The sequence below is a fragment of the Cebus imitator genome, unplaced genomic scaffold (assembly GCF_001604975.1).
Source record: "Cebus imitator isolate Cc_AM_T3 unplaced genomic scaffold, Cebus_imitator-1.0 Scaffold182, whole genome shotgun sequence".
NCBI classification, from domain to species: Eukaryota; Metazoa; Chordata; class Mammalia; order Primates; family Cebidae; genus Cebus; species Cebus imitator.
Genome location: NW_016107497.1, coordinates 1,240,851 through 1,255,822, shown reverse-complemented (window position 1 = coordinate 1,255,822; position 14,972 = coordinate 1,240,851).

Here is a 14,972-nt window from a genome sequence, read left to right as displayed (position 1 = left end):
ACATGTATTGGTACAATGAATATAACTTTTTTTCTTAGGATTCATAGCAATTTAGTATTGAGAACCAATCTGATTCTGGACTGAAAACAATAGCAATGAAAATAACAACAGTAAAAATTAGACATTGTAATGAAATATTCATGGCTTTCAATTTCTTTCAATCTTGAGGCATGATTTAAAATTGGTTGTGGCTGTGTTAATGTATAGCTCATCCTTTTTCTTCGGAATAGGCTTGAATGTATTTTTTCCACTTTGGCTGCTTACTTGCACTGGAACAATAATATTCCCCATGAGAAATTGTTGAGATCCATACTAAAGAACTTTCAATCATGATTAAAGAAGCCACAGATAAGACACAAAATTAGCAAGTTATCATTTGCTTTGTAATTGAGAGGATATAGATATTATTATGTCTCCTCATCTGCTAATCTGCTAATAAATCAGGGCAATTTTTTAAATGTCCTTAATGCATTATAAAATTTATTAACAGAATTACCTATTTTTCATGAAGTGTTTTATATTTTTATTTAATATATGAATTTTTTATTCCTGAGGCTTGAGTCTTACTAATAAAATACTTATTCTATTAGTATTCTAAGTAATACTTAGTAATACTTAGCATTCTAATACTTGGAATTCTAATTAGAACACTAAAGTTAGTAACTCTAGTATTCTAATTAGTATTCCAATACTTATTCTATTACTGTTCTATTTATCTCAGTGTATTTTAAGTGTTCAACAATATCTTCTGAATTCAATTAGACATATCACTGATAAATAATTAATTTTATCTAGTTAAAAATATGTTTCTAAATCTGTTAATCCCATATATGTTTATTTGAATAGATATGGATGAATGTGTTTATTTTCACCATATGTTATGGCATGAGAGGAAGCTTTTGGATGGCATAAAAAACATGTTTCTTTTACTCTTCACCTTAAGACTTGGGAACCACCAGTTGTTTAGTGTTCCCCACAGAGTTTTCAGAATTTCAGTACTAGTTATTTCTGTTACTCACTCATTTATGTTCTGTTATCTTATGTCTAACCTTAATTTTTAAAATTGTAACTTAGAAGTAATACATCTCTCTCTTCATCATTCTATGACTACATGTAATGAGGTTCACCATACCTCATGTTCACAGATATGTCAAATGTGCGTGAATACCAAAAATTTGGGACTACTCATGCTATTTGTCATACATTGCCATTGCTGTTAGGATATGTGCAGTCTCATATCCTTTAGTCATTAGATGGTAATATCTTACCAAGACATTGGAACTGCATAATATTCAAAATAGTGAACTAAAAGCAAAATATCCATTAGGATATTGACTTCTTAACAGGTATATGGTTTTCAGATATGTTCTCCCAGTATGCAGGATGCCTTTCATTTTGTTGATTATTTCCTTTGTTGTGCAGGAGGTGTTTATTAGTTTGACTTAGTCAAATTTGTTTATTTTTGCCTTTGTTGCCTGAATTTTTGGTGTGATATACAAAACAATCATTGTCAAGACCAATATCAACGGGCTTTATTTCCATGTATTCTTCTGGAAGTTTTATGGTTTCCTATCTTAAGTTTAGGGCTTCAGTCCATTTTCAGTTATTTTTGTGTATAGTGTAAAACAAGGACTCAGTTTCATTCTTTTACATGTGAATATGATGTTTTCCCAATACTATTTGTTAGAGAGATTGTCTTTTCCACATTGTGTCTTCTTGGTGGCCTTGTGAAAAATTAGGTGGTGTATATTCTCTTATTTATTTCTGAACTTTCTATTATGTTCCACTGGGCCACATATGTGTTTTAATGCCAGTACCACACTCTTTTGATTATTATAACTTTGCAATACAATTTAACATCAGAAAATGTGATGCAACAAACTTTGTTTTCTTTTTCAAAATTGTTTTGGCTATAGCAGATGTTTTGTAGTCCCATACAAATTTCAGAATTGGTTTTATTTCTAATTTTTGTAAAAAATGTCATTGGAATTTTAATAGGGATTTTGTTGAATTTGTAGATTACTTTGAGTAAAATGGACATATTAATAACATTAACTCTTCAAATTCATAACATGTGATATCTTTCTATTCATTTGTGTGTTTCAATTTCTTTCACTGTTTTACTGTTTTAAGTGTACGTATCTTGTACTTCATGGTTAAATTTATTCTTGGGTATTTAATTCCAATGCTATTATAAATTGAATTGTTTTATTTCTTTTTTCATAAATCTTGATTGGTAAATTAATGTGACTGATTTTTATATGTTGATCCTGTATCCCATGACTTTATTGAGTTCATTTATTGGTACTAGCAGTTTTGTCTGAGATTGTTAAGGTTTTCTTCATATAAGGTTAAGTTGCCTGCAAACAGAAATAAGTTTAAATTTTTTCGTTTCAACTTGAATGTTATTTTTTTCTTGTCTGATAGCTCTTGCTAGTACTATCTGGAATAGAAGTGGGGAGACCATATATTTGATAAGTGGTAAATATGTAAAATATATAAGAAACTCATACAACTCACAGCAGGAAAGAAACAATCCTACAAAATGAAAAATGAAGTGATCAGATTTTCTTTTCCCAAAGAAGACATACAAATAACCAACAGGTATATGAAAATTTGTTTAATCTCAATAATCATTGGGGAAATGCAAATCAAAATCACAATGATATATCATCTTAACCTATTAGATCAGACATTATCATTATTTTATTATCATTGTTAATTAAGACAGGTTTGTGCTCTATTGCCCAAGCTGGAGTGCAGTGATGCAATCTTGGCTTATTGTAAACTCTGCCTCCCAGGTTTAAGTGATCCTTCCACCTCAGAATTCCAAGTAGCTGGGACTATAGGTGCACACTACCATGCCTGGCTAATTTTTGAATTTTTTTATAGAGACAATGTGATGGTTAATATTGAGCATCAACTTGTTTGGACTGAAGCATGCAAAGTATTGTTTCTGGGTGTGTCTGTGAGGGTGTTGGGAAAGGAGATTAACACTTGAGTCAGAGGTCTGGGAGAGGCAGACCCACCCTCAATCTGAGTGTGCAACATCTAACCAGCTGCCAGTGTAGTTAGGATAAAAGCAGGCGGAGGAACTTGCTGAGTCTTTTGGTTGCCATCTTTCTTCCATGCTGGTTGCTTTGTACCCTTGAACATCAGACACTGAGTTCTTCAGCTTTTTGACTCTTGGACCACTAGGGACTCTCAGGCATTCGGCCACAGGCTGATGGCTGCAATGGTGGCTTCCCTACTTTTGAGATTTTGGGACTTGGACTGGCATCTTTGCTTCTTGGCTTGTAGATGGTCTATTATGGGACTTCACCTTGTAATGATGTGAGTCAATTCTCCTAACAAACTCCCCTTCATACATTCATCTATCCTATTAATTCCTCCCTTTAGAGAACTCTGATTAATACAGCAGGGTGTTGCCTTGTTGCCCAGGCTGGTCTTGAACTCCTGGGTTCAAGCAACCCACCTGCATCAGCCTCCCAAAGTGCCGAAATTGCAGGTATGAGCCATGGCACCTGGCCTAAGTTAGCTATTATGAAAAAGTTAAGAAAAAACAAGCTCTGATAAGTATATGGAGGAAAAGGAATCCTTGCACACTACTGGTGGGAATAAAAATTGGTACATCCATTATGAAAAATAGTATGAAAACTCCACAAAAGATTAAAAATACAACCATCATATGACCCAGAAATCAATTTTCTCAGTATACACTAAAAGAAAATGAAATCAGCTCCTCATAGAAGTATCTGCACTCCCATATTTATTGCAGTGTTATTCAAATAGTCAAGATATAAAAACAACTTAAGGGTTAATAGATGAATTTATGGATATAAAATTGTAATATATATAAAATGAAATATTATTCAGCCTTTAGAGAGAATAAAACACTGTCCTTGTAACAACATAGAAGACAGTGGAGGACATTATACTAAATGTAATATATCTGGAACAGAATAATACGGCATAATGTCACTTACATGTAAAATCTTAAAAAAAAAAAAAGAGAGAAAAACAAGAAATTGAAAACATAGAAAGTAGAATAGTGGTTACCATGAACAAGGAGGGAGAAGAAATGGAGTAGGCCAAATGGTATAAACTTACATTTATGTAAGTTGAATAAATCCATAAATATAATATGTACCATAAAAATTATAGTCAATAATATTGCATTGTATACAGGAAGTTTGATTTGAGTGTGGATTTTGGAAGCTCTTACCACCCACACACATGCATACACACACACACACACACACACACACACACACACACACAGACATGCACCTATGGAGGTGATGCATATGCTAATTTGCTTGAGAGCAGTGATTTGATTACTACGTATGTGTATAACCAAACATCATGTCAAACACCTTAAATTTAAATAATAAAAATATACTTTTAAAAATTATAAAAATTCATTAGGTCTTCCTCATGCTTTAAATGGCCTCTGAAGTTGAAGTTTTTTAATTCTTAGCCATTAATCATGTAGTTTTTATTAGCTACACTCCTGCTATCAGTTCAAATATATTTTTCAGCAAAAAGAGAATCCACCATCAAAAGCAAAGCAGACATTTTTAGAATAGAGGAATTTTTGGTTATAGGAATTTGATAATTATTCACTAAACCTTGTTTGAATGAACAATTTTTCAAGATGACAACAGAGACATTAAATATAATTAATCTCTCAGGTTATATGTCACATGAAAAGGGGAAAAATAATTGGTATGCTAATAGGTAACAAACTATGCTGAAAAACATGATCAAAGATCATGAAAATATACTTTATTCTCTGGCATGCTACTTTCAGTTATGTTCACTGAATAGTCCATTAGTTTATATTCTAGGACATAATTTTCATTTGCAATTTTTATTAGACATTTTCTGCACTCATTTTGTGATATTTCAAAGATTGTGTTTGTTGTTCTTGCCCTTTTCAGAATCATAAAATGAAATCTTATTACTTTGAAATACAAAATATGGAAAAAAGGATGCATTGAATCAATCACTTCTGGACTATTTAAATATTCTGTTAAAATATTGAAAAATATTTAGTTAAGAGTTAAAGCGGGTTTTTCAAATTCTGCTGTTTACATTGACAAGTTTAATAAAGCTTTACTGAATAAAATTTTTCTATTTATTCTATCATCTTCATTTTTCAAAAGTTTGTGTTTATATTGTGTTCTTTCTCTTCAAGTATCCTTTGTCTAATAAACTTTATCTTTAATGTAGGCCACTGAAATATGTTTATCAACCATTACTTTTACTAGAATCCTGTTCTTTTTATGCATGCAATTATTGTTATCATATTATAGAAAAACATTTCATTATGTCTTTAAAGATCCTCTTTCTGAAACTAGAGAAAGTTGTAAAAGAATGTGACTTTCTATTAGTTTGCATACATTAATGTGTTTGCAATTATACTAATATAAGTAATGCAAAAAGGAACAATTTTGTAAAACTGCAAATAACCTACATACCTTTCTTTTATTTTTATTTCTTTTTTTCTTTTTTTCTTATTTCTTCTAGCAAAGCATTTATTCAAAAGAGGCATTTTTGTGGCCAAACTATAGATATTTCCATTTTCTTACATTGATTTTCTTAAAATTAACATAAAGTCAAAGAAGACAACAACAACAAAACTTTTGTGGCTGTGCAGGAAACTCAAAAAATTTCTATAAACACTGCAAACTTTTAGTACAAAAGTAGAATTTTCCCCCAACCAAGGGAAATATAAAATATTTACATATAAATTTCCATAAATCGACAAGATTTTATCTGACAGCTGCTGCTTAATGATTGTATTTTTCCTCCTTAAGAATATTGAATTTCACGTCTTCCTCAACTGTTAGGAAAAATATTGATTCCAGTTTTGCTAAAAAATTTTTATTATTTTTTTGGATTAGGTCTTCAGAACAGATTAAGCAATATATAATATACTTATCTACTGGAGTAACATAAAATAAAAAAATAAAATAATTTTCAACCTGGATTCTAAGATATTTATAAGATATTCAATGACACTTGAATATTTCAATATTCAAATTTAAAAAAATTTCAATATTTCAAAAAGTGTCAACTGAGCTGCAAGCTTTACTTTCAGATGAATAAAAAAATCCAGGGGACCCAGGTTTTATTTAAAATACTGGCTAAATTTTCACATCAGAAAGGTAGAAAGATATCAAATTGACACCCTAAATCACAATTAAAAGAGCTAGAGAAGCAAGAACAAATAAATACAAAAACTAGCAGAAGACAAGAAATAATTAAGATCAGAGCAGAACTGAAGGACATGAAGACATGAAAATCCCCCAAAATATCAATCAATCCAGGAGCTGATTTTTTGAAAAAAAAATTAATAAAACAGATAGACTGCTAGCTAGACTAATAAAGAAGAAAAGAGAAAAGAATCAAATAGATACAACAAAAAAATGTTAATGGAGATATTATGAATGACCCCACAGAAATACAAACTGCAGTAAGAGAATATTATAAACACCTCAACTCAAACTAAAAAACCTAGAAGTAATGGATAAATTCCTGGACACATACACCCTCCCAAGACTACATCAAGAAGTGGAATCTCTGAATAGACCACTATCTAGTTCTGAAATTGAGGCAGTAATTAATAGCCCACCAACAAAAAAAGACCAGGATCAGGTGGATTCACAGCCACATTCTACCAGAGGTACAAAGAGGAGCTGGTACTATTCCTTCTGAAACTATTCCAAACAATTTAAAAGGAGAGAATCCTTTCTAATTGATTTTATGAGGCTAGAATCAGCCTGATACCAAAACTTGGCAAAGGCAAAACAAAATAACTTCAGGCCAAAGATTCTGATAAACACTGATGTAAAAATCCTAAATAAAACACTGGCAAACCAAATACAGCACATCAAAAAGCTAATCCACCACAATTAAGTCAGCTTCATCCCTAGGAGGCAAGGTTGGTTCAATATAAATACATTAATAAACATAATCCATCACATAAACAGAATCAATGACAAAAACCACATGATTATCTAAAGAGATGGAGAAAAGACTTTCAATAAAATTCAACATCCCTTCATGTTAAAATCTCTCAATAAACTAGGTATTGATAGATTATATGTCAAAATAATAAAAACTATTTATGACAAATGGACAGCCACTATCCTACTGAACTGGCAAAAGCTGGAAGCATTTCCTTTGAAAGCTGGCACAAGACAAGGATGCCTTATCTTGCTGCCCCCTATAAAACATAGTATTGGAAGTCCTGACCAGGGCAATCAGGCAAGAGAAAGAAATAATGTGTATTCAAATAAGAAGAGAAGAAGTCAAATTGTCTTGGTTTGCAGGTGACATTATTCTATTATTAGAAAATCCAATTGTCTCAGCCCCAAAACTCTTTAAGCTGATATGCAACTTTAGCATAGTCTCAGGATACAAAATCAATGTCCAAATTCACAAGCATCCATATACAGCAATAATAGACAAGCAGAGAGCCAAATCATAAATGAGCTCCCATTCACGCTTGCTACTAAGAGAATAAAATACCTAGGAATACAGCTAACCAGGGTGTGAAGGACCTCTTCAAGGAAAACTAGAAACCACTGCTCAAGGAAATAAGAGAGGACACAAACAAATGGAAAACATTTCATCTTCATGGATAAGAAGAATCAATATCTTGAAAATGGTCATACTGCCCAAAGAAATTTAGAGATTTAATGCTATTCCCAACAAACTATCATTGACATTCCTCAAGGAATTAGAAAAAACTATTTTAAATTTCATATAAAACAAAAAAGAGCCCATATAGCGAACACAATCCTATGCAAAAAGAACAAAGCTGGAGGCATCATGCTACCTTAATTCAAACGATACTACAAGTATATAGTAACCAAAACAGCATGGTACTGGTGCCAAACAGATATATAAATCAATGGAACAGAACAGAGTCTTCAGAAATGGCACCACACATCTACAACCATCTGATCTTTGACAAACTGAACAAAAACAAGTAATGGGGAAAGGATTCCCTGTTTAATAAATGGTGTTGGGAAAACTGGCTAGCCATATTCAGAAAGCTGAAACTGGATCCCTTCCTTACATCTTATATGAAATTAATTCAAGATGGATTAAATACTTAAATGTAAAACCCAAAACCATGAAAACCCTAGACAAAAACCTAGGCAATACTATTCCTGACACAGGCATGGGCAAAGACTTCATGAATAAAACACCAAAAGCTATAGCAACAAAAGCCAAAATTGACAAATATGATCTAAACAAGCTCAAGAGCTTCTGCTCAGCAAAAGAAACTATCATCAGAATGAACAGGCAACTTACAGAAAGGGAGAAAATTTTTGCAATCTATCCATTTGACAAAGATTTAATATTCAGAATCTACAAGAAACTTAAACAAATTTACAAGAAAAAAACAAAAAAATCCATCAAAAAGTGGGCAAAGTGTATGAACAGACACTTCTCAAAAGTAGACATTTATGTGGCCAAAAAACCTATGAAAAAGTTCAACAACACTAATCATTAGAGAAATAAAACAAAATCCTGAGGTACCATCTTATGCCAGACAGAATGGCGACTATTAAAAAGTTAAGAAAGAATAGATCCTGGAGAGGATGTGGAGAAATAGGAATGCTTTTATACTGTTGGTGGAAATACAAATTAGTTCAACCATTGTGGAAGACAGTGTGGCAATTCCTCCAGTATCTAGAACCAGAAATACCATTTGACCCAGCAATTCCTTTACTGGGTATATATCCCCCACTCCCAAAAATATAAATCATTCTACTATAAAGACACAGGCACACATATGTTTATTGTAGCATTATTTACAGTAGCAAAGACATGGAACCAACTCAAATGCAAATCAATGATAGACTAGATAAAGAAAATGTAGTACATATACACCATGGAATACTATGCAGTCTAAAAAAGGAAGGCGATCATGTCCTTTGCAGGGACATGGATGAAATTGGAAGTCATCATCTTCAGCAAACTAACACAAGAAAAGAAAACCAAATACTGCATGTACTCACTCATAAGTGGGAGCTGAAAAATGAGAACACATGGAGGGAACAGCATACACTGGTGCCCGTCAGGGGGTGGGGAGCGAGGGAAGGGAGACCATTAGGACAATTAGCTAACGCATGTGGGGCTCGAAACCTAGATGATGGGTTGATAGGTGCTGCAAACCACCGTGGCATAAATACACCCAAGTAACAAACCTATATGTTCTGCACTTGTATCCTGGAACTGAAAGTAAAATAAAATAAAATAAAAATCCAGGATATATTATTTTCTGGATTAACTGCCCTTATGAAATTCCTTCAGCAAGTGTTATTAACTATAAAATGGAATAATAATATTTAACATGTAAGGTTATTTCTGAGGGTGAGAATTAATATTTGAAAATGCTTAGAAGATAATAAATAATTAATTTTGGTTTTATGGAGTAGTTTGACAATGCCGTTTAATTTTTGTCCTCTTATTTTTAGCTTTGCTTTCTTATTATTATTTATGGGTAAATAAAATTGTCATTAGTTATTCCCAGCAACATAAATAGGACTCTATAGTAGCAGTAGTAGTATTTTGTTTGCTAAATACTATTACTTTTTAGAAAAACTCTTCATAGGCAAAGCCTAACAAAATTAGAAATTGTCTCCCGGAGAATAAGGAGTGTATTTATAAAGTTAATTTAAAAAGAGTATTGTGGGAGTTAATCCGCTACATATAAAAAATTTTCTCTACCTTTAAGAGTCATACAAAGTATAAATATGTACATTTTCTTAAAAATATTTTACATAGGCCAGGCACGGTGGCTTATGCCTGTAATCCCAGCACTTTGGGAGGCTGAGGCGGGCAGATCACGAGGTCAAGAGATCGAGACCATCCTGACCAACATGGTGAAAGCCCGTCTCTACTAAAAATATACAAAAATTAGCTGGGCATGGTGGCATGCGCCTATAGTCCCAGCTACTCGGGAGGCTGAGCCAGGAGAATTGCTTGAACCCGGCAGGGGCAGGTTGCAGCGAGCCAAGATTGTATCACTGCCCTCCAGCCTGGCGCCTGGTGACAGAGTGAGACTCTGTCTCGAAAAAAAAAAAAAAAATTACATAAATATAGCTACGTTTTGTTTTCCAGTTTTTATGTTTTATCATGTATATATTTCCATATTCCTTGATTAGATGTGCAAATTTTATCATCTAAAAAAGGTTTTATATATCCATCGAGCTACTTTTAACCTTTTTCTGAGCTTTGTTAATTATTTATTTTCTGATAAAAAGTAATTTCTTCTTTCTCTCATCAAAAACTAGAAATTTCAGTTTTGGATTTATTTATCCAATATACTTTTATGAATATTCATTTTCCAGGAAAAGGGACAATGATATTGATATTATTTTACCTCAATTATTCATTTACACATATTATAAACTGATTTCTACAATATAAAATGTATAATTTTGAGGAGCTCATATGTTTAGTGAATAACAATGTTTATTTTCTAGGGGTAAAATAAACTAGAAATAATCTAAATGTACTATGGCATAGTACCTTCTGCATGTTTTAACTATTTTTAAGACACTATTTTTTTAGAAAAAAAAAGCAGGATTTTAAAGTTAACAGCTTGCCATTTTTGATGTCACAAGTTGCATAAAAATTTGACCATTTTTACAACCACCAAGTGATTTCAGAATTATAAAATATTCATAGATACAATACCATCTATAATATCATTGATATACAAATTAGATATTTATAAAATTGTTGGAGTTCTTTTTTATAATGTCTGTTATATTGGAAGATATTTGCACTTGTTCAGATTAATCCTTGATATTCTGTAGCAAGCATTTTTACATGTCCAGTAATGTTTTTCATTCTTACTGTTGACTACCTATTTCCAAAACTATTCTTAATATTGGGGGTTGAGCTGAGTTTAATGAAAAATTATAAGAAGTTTGTTTCAACATTTTCAGAGACAGGTAAGAAATAGTGGCACTCTTTAAAATTGTTAAAGTTTTGTTTTTCCTTGTCATAAATAAACATAAATGAAATATAAAGTTGTCCTGCATTTATGGGGAGAAGGCAGAACAGGAAGCTAGAATGTAGAGATTCACAACTTTAATATATATCACGGTTACAATTGTTATTTGCATCCACTGGTGTTTTACGTTTTTGAACACAGCCTGACATTGACCGTGACAGTAAATCCCTTTTTGAGTGTGATGATTTCAAATGTTAATGGTAAACAATACCACTGTCCCCACTTTCCAGATGAAGTCATCTGATAAAATTGAATGCTGGGTCATGAATCCTATTAAATACACCTTGTGTATTTCTCAGGATGAAAATTGCTGTTCATTTATTAATTCATTGTTTTAATATTCATTATAAATCTATGTTACACCAGTAATCTTCCTATGAACTGGTGACATAGCAGTGAGTGTATCAGATAATCTCTATCATGGATCTTACAATAAAGAGGAGAAGGGAGTGGGAAAAGAGAAGATAAGTAAAAAAATATGTAAACCTTATGTCAGTGGTAAAAATTTTGTGTGGGGGGAAACTAGGCTAAGGGAATTTATAGCACAGTTGGGGGAGTTGAGATGTTATCTGGGTGGTCAGAGAGCACTTCTCTGATAAAATGATCTCTGAGAGAGAACTAAAGAACAGGAGGGGGAAATGCATGGCTTCAGAAGAAGGTTGGCAGGATAGGTAGCAACTGAAAAAGACCAAAGTGGGATCCTGACTTCTGTTTTCCAAACACTAAGAGGTCAAGGGAGAGTGGAGTTAATGAGAAGTAGAGGGAAAGAAGTGAGCTCAGAGTAACAGTGGGGAAAGGTGGGGGCAGACTATGCAGGGACTTGTAAACATCTTGAAAACTGCTTTTTAATTTGAAAAAATAAAAGATGAACAGTCATTGAAAGATTTTGAGCAAGAAAGAACATGTTAAAAAATTTTTAAAAACTCATGTTAGACTAAAATGCTGAGAGACAACTGTAGGACACCATGTTAGTTTTAGTTTTTTATGCTGCTGTAACAAATTACCATGAATTCGGTGGCTTAAAACAAAGATGTTTCTCATTTTATAGTTCCGCAGAACCATAAAAATTTAACACTAATTTCACTGGGCTGATAATAAGATGTTGCTAAATGAATTATTTTTTTTCAGAAAGCTCTAGGGAAGATTCTGTTTTGCTTACTTACCTTTTCCAGGTTCAAGAGACTACCTGCATTTCTTTTTTAATGGACTCTTGCTCCCATTTTCAAAGTAAGTAATGTTGGACCAACTCTTTCTCACATTGCCATTTTTCTCAATTTCTCTTACGTCTTTCTCTTTTACTTTTAAGGTCCCTTGTGATTCCATTGGGTCCACCCCTGAAAGGTCCTACTCTATATTAAGGTCAGCTAATTATAAACCTCGATTTTACCTACTATCTTAATTCTCCTTTAACAAGTAATCTAACAGGTCATAGATTCTGGGATTTAGGATGTGAAGTTATTTGGGGAAGCATTATTTTATCTATCACAAACAGAATAAATATCTCGCAGAGACTGGCAAGAAGGCTACTGAAATAGTGTATCAGAGAGATAACAGTGACTGAGAGGGTGAAAATGAGGGAGATGAGGAGAAATGATTGGATTCTAGAAACATTTAGAAAGTATAAAAGGGCATTTCCTGATGCACTACCTGAGTTAGTGTTTATGTGTTAGTTATTAAAGAGGGAAACAGCAAAACTTTTTTTTTTTAATAAAGTAATTTTAGGATGCTTATTAGACAGCAAAACAGAGATGTTGACTAATTGGCTAATCAGTGGGCATGCAAATCCAGAGGTCAGAGTTAGTTTAAGAATGTATATATTAATTATTAATCTAGTAGCTAATATGGTTTGGTTGTGTCCCCACCCAAATATCATCTTGAATTATAGGTCTCATAGTCCTCACAGGTCATGGGAGGGAACTGATTAGAGGTAACTGAATCATGAGTGTGGTTCCCCCATGCTATTTCTTATAATATTAACTTCTCACAAGATCTGATGGTTTTATAAGGGGCTTTCCGCATCGCTTGGCTCTCATTCTCTTTCCTGCCACCCTGTGAAGAACATGTTTGCTGCCCCTTCTGCCATGACTATAAGTTTCTTGAGGTCTCCCCACCCATACTGAACTGTGAGTCCATTAAAGCTGTTTTCTTTATAAATTGCCCAGTCTTGGGATATGTTCTTATAGCAGCGTGAGAACGAACTAATACAGTAAGTTGGTACTGCAGAGAGTGGGGCACTATTACAAGGATACCTGAAAATTTGGAAGGGACTTTGGAACTGGGTAACAGGAATAGATAGGGACAGTTTGGAGGGCTCAGAAAAATATGGGAAAGGTTGGAACTTCCTAGATACTTGTAGAATGGCTTTGACAAAAACATTAATAGTGATGTGGACAATGAAGTTCAGACTGAGGTGCCTTGAATGGAGATGAGAACTTGCTGGGAACTGAAGTAAAGTTCACCCTTACTATGCAAAGGAACTCGAAGCATTTCAGCACTGCCCTACAGATCTGTGGAACTTTGAACTTGAGAGAAATGATTTAGGGTATTTGTCAAAATAAATTTCTAAGTGCCAAACCATTCAAGAGGAAGCAGAGAATGAAAGTTTTCAAAATTTGGAGACTGACAACGGGATAGAAAACAAAACAATACCATTTTCTGTGGAGAAATTCAAGCCTGATGCAGAAATTTCCATAAGTAACAAGAAGCCAAATGTTAATCACCAACACAATGGAGAAAATGTCTCCAGGGCATGTGAGGGACCTTCACAGCAGCCCCTCCCATCACAGGTTGGAAGGCCTAGGAGGAAAAATGGTTTTCTGGGCATAGCCTAGGAACCCCCTGCCCTATGCAGCCTCAGGACATGGTGCCCTGCATTCCAGCTGCTTCAGTTTCAACTGTGGCTAAAAGGGGCCAATGCACAGCTTGGGCCATTGCTTCAGAGGGTGCAAGCCCAAAGCCTTGATGGCCTGCATGTGGTATTGGGTCTGTGGCTACACAGAAGTCAAAAATTAAGGCTGGGGAACCTCTGTCTAGATTTTAGAGGATGTATGTAAATACCTAGCAAAAGTTCCCTGCAGGGGCACGGTCTTAGGAAGAACCTCTGCTAGGGCAGTGCAAAAGGGAAATGTGGGTTTAGAGCCCCCACTCACAGTCCCCACTGGGACACTGCCAATGAAGCTGTGAGAAGACAGCCAACATCCTCCAGACCCCAGAATGATATATCTACCCATGGCTTACCCTGTGCACCTGGAAAAGCCAAAGACACCCAAAGCCAGTTTGTGAAAGCAGTTGTGAATAGGGCAGTATGCTGCAAAGCCACAGGGGCAGAGCTAACCACAGGTTTGGGGTAGCTCTGCCCCATCTCTTGCATCAGCATGACCTGGATGTAAGACTGTAGTCAAAGGAGATCATTTTGGAACTTTAAGGTTTAATGCCCAACCTGTTTGATTTTAGATGTGCATGGGGCTTGTAGCCCCTTTGTTTTGGCCAAATTCTTCCATTCGTAAAGGGTTATTTACCCAATGCCTGTACCTCCATTGTATCTAGGGAGTAACAAACTTGCTTTTGATTTTATAGGATCATAGGCAGAAGGGACCTGCCTTGTCTCAGATAATATTTTGGACTTGGACATTTGGGTTAATGTTGGAATGAGTTAAGACTTTGGGGGACTGTTGGAAGGACATGATTATGTTATGAAATGTGAGGATAGGAGATTTGGGAGGGGCCAGAAGTGAAACAATATGGCTTGGTGGTGTCCTTACCCAAATCTCATCCTGAATGGTAGTTCCCACAATCCCCGAATGTTGTGAAAGGGAACCCAGTGGGATGGAACTGAATCATGAGGGCAGTTTTCCGCGTGCTATTCTCACAATTGTGAGTAAGTTATCATGAGATCTGTTGGTTTTATGAGGGGTTGTTCCTCCAT